General features: G+C 46.4%; 1 protein-coding gene across 1 annotated transcript in view; it reads left to right on the top strand.

The window, feature by feature from the left end:
• PLXNA4 (plexin A4) overlaps positions 1-2499 on the top strand; it is a 442850-nt gene that overhangs the window by 372975 nt on the left and 67376 nt on the right. The gene's annotated exons all lie outside the window — the stretch shown is intronic.

The raw sequence follows: 2499 nt of genomic DNA, 5'->3' as shown, positions 1-2499 counted from the left end.
AAAAAAAAAAAAAAAAAAAGGCAGGTCGGGCACGAGGCTGGGCCATGGGACTCTTGTGGTCACAGGGACACCCCGCTCAGGCCACAGCAAGCACAGAGATGTCCTGAGACTCTGTGGTGTTGTGTCAGTGCAAAGCCCATGGCCTTCTGCTTAGCAAGGACAAAAATTCCCATTTACTGGGCCACAGGCATTCACCATAGCAGTGGGAGGTGCTTCTGCAAGATGTAGCATTCAAGGGGTGTTTGCGTTAGGTGGTCTTCTGGGTGTCCCGGAGAAGCAGTGCTGCACCCCAGAAGCACTAGACCAGGAAGGACCAGTTCACCAGCCAAGCTGCAGGTGAGCTGTAGAGTATGACAGGCTCAGCGCGAGTGGGCAACTGTTTTGGATGCTCCATGGTGAAACGATAGACACCATCAAGCTTGAACTTGTTAGCTTTTAAGGCTGGGTGGTTTGGAGAGAGGACTTAGCCATGAGGAATTTGGAGATGAAGTCAAAATTCCCTAGGGATGGTGAGTGGTGGGATCACATGCACAGCTTCCACTCAATGTGTGCCGACGGCACTCAGAGAGCAGCCACGCTCCTCTTTTTAGAGAGACTGCTGGGACTGGCAAATTGGCTTGCTACACTGTCTGTCTGGGACATCAGCTTGCAAAGCAGTCAGAGGGGCTCTGGGCCTCATTCTGCACTACTGCTGGTGCAAGTTCAGCCTGAGACTGTCGCTTTGCCATGGTGAAAGCCTCATGGAAGAGAGAAGCAGAGCCAAACACGTTGTACACTTGATTTGGTTCTTTGCTCCTTTCTGACGATGCTCCTTGTCCAAGAGACCTGCTTATTCCTCTAAGGCCCCTTGCTGGGGACATGCAAGCATTGCCTGGCCTTGATCTCTGCAGATCTGTGCAGGTTTGAGATGAGAGTGTCTCTTTGTTCCCATCAAAAGCTCTCAACTCCTGCAAGGGAATGGGTCTTTTCTGAAATTGTTCACATGCTCGAGCATTTTTTTATGGTAAAGGGAACTGGTAATGAATGCAAATATCTTAGATTTCCCCCTTGAGCTACAGAAATTTCTCTATTCTCTTTTTGGTTTTTTAACTCGAATGGTTTGTAAATGTATTTCCTGATGCCACTCAGGTGCTATGGTGGTGGGGGCAGAGAAACACCTTGAGAGATAGCCCCCACTAGGCAGACAGAAGGGCTCTTTCCAGGACATTACACTTCAGCGTGTCACCTTTGCTACTCTTGGAATTACTGTCTGATTTTGATCATCCGTGTCCGTCTGTGACAGCTTTTTCCTCTGCTTGCTGGCTTTCCGGCTGCCAGCTATCCCAGCCGTGCATGAGCATGAAGTCAACAGGGTTTTTCTCTGCCGAATACCTCAATACCTTTGTGCTAGACAGAAAAAAATACAGGCGCTCTCCAGCCTGCACATCATATTCCCTCTCCCGTGTCCATTGCTTTCATAGCAGGAGCTGTATTTGTTGGCGTGGCTTGTCTTCCTCTGATTCTTTTGCCAGGAGGGTAGAGATGTTATTGCAGGCATCACAACGTGCCTTGGCATCCTGCAACGGTGGGTGGCAGCTTTAAGGGAAGGAAGGTGTTTGAAAACTAAGGAAGGGCATCACATGGGAGATAAATGTCACTTTCTGATGCATAGTAAATCCTCTGGAAAATTGCCTTTCAGAAGGTTTGAAGGAAAACAGGGTCAAATTTGGCCAATAAGTTCAGCTTTCCCCTCTCCTGCAAGAATTAGAAGAGATGATATTTTGAACTCAATACAGGATTTAATGTTTTAAAAAAGAGGTAGCTTAGTTTAGAGATGCTAGAACAATTCTTCTCCACATTTCTAACCAGAACTTCTAAATTCAAAAAGCTGTTAGTTTGTTTTAAATTCATCTGTGATCAAAAATGCAAATTGCGTTAGAAGGTACAATAAGCCAAAAGGGAAACAAAGCATTTCGTTGCAGGCTGAAATGAAATTTATGATGATTTAAATGAAAATAATGTCTTTTTTTTTTTTAGTTATTCATTTTGTTGCTATGATCATTGCCGTAGTCTTTCAATCAAAAAAAGGTTCCCTTCACTTTTCAATTCATATGCTGAAGCAGGTTTGCCTTTATTCTGGCTTTGGATGAGTATATTATGGCTCAGTGCAGGTGATGAGGGCTATTCTGATTGTATCTCTTTGGGGCCTGCTCCTAAATTCCTTGTCCCAGGAGAGCATTTGCAACAGGTCCCCCTTCCATCTTTCCCATCCTGCTCCTGCTGTTGAACCTATAGAAAGGAAACCGAGGTGCACAAGCTGTGTGTGAGTCACATCTTGCTCTGCCCCTGTCCCCAGGAGGAATGAAGTGGGAACCAAGGTCTCGACATGCACCATGAGGTCAGTTTAGACACAGCTCTGATGGCAGCTTCTCTGTGGACAGCCTGTGTGGAGGAGGTACTGGAGGAAAGTAAAGGGTTGGGGAGCAGAGGAAAGTAGGCAAGCTCCTAGGAGGAACAGAA

Source organism: Pygoscelis adeliae, unplaced genomic scaffold, assembly GCF_000699105.1.
Source record: "Pygoscelis adeliae isolate BGI_AS28 unplaced genomic scaffold, ASM69910v1 Scaffold207, whole genome shotgun sequence".
NCBI classification, from domain to species: domain Eukaryota; kingdom Metazoa; phylum Chordata; class Aves; order Sphenisciformes; family Spheniscidae; genus Pygoscelis; species Pygoscelis adeliae.
Note: the sequence above shows the minus strand (reverse complement) of the source record. Positions and strands in the feature narration are given on the sequence as shown.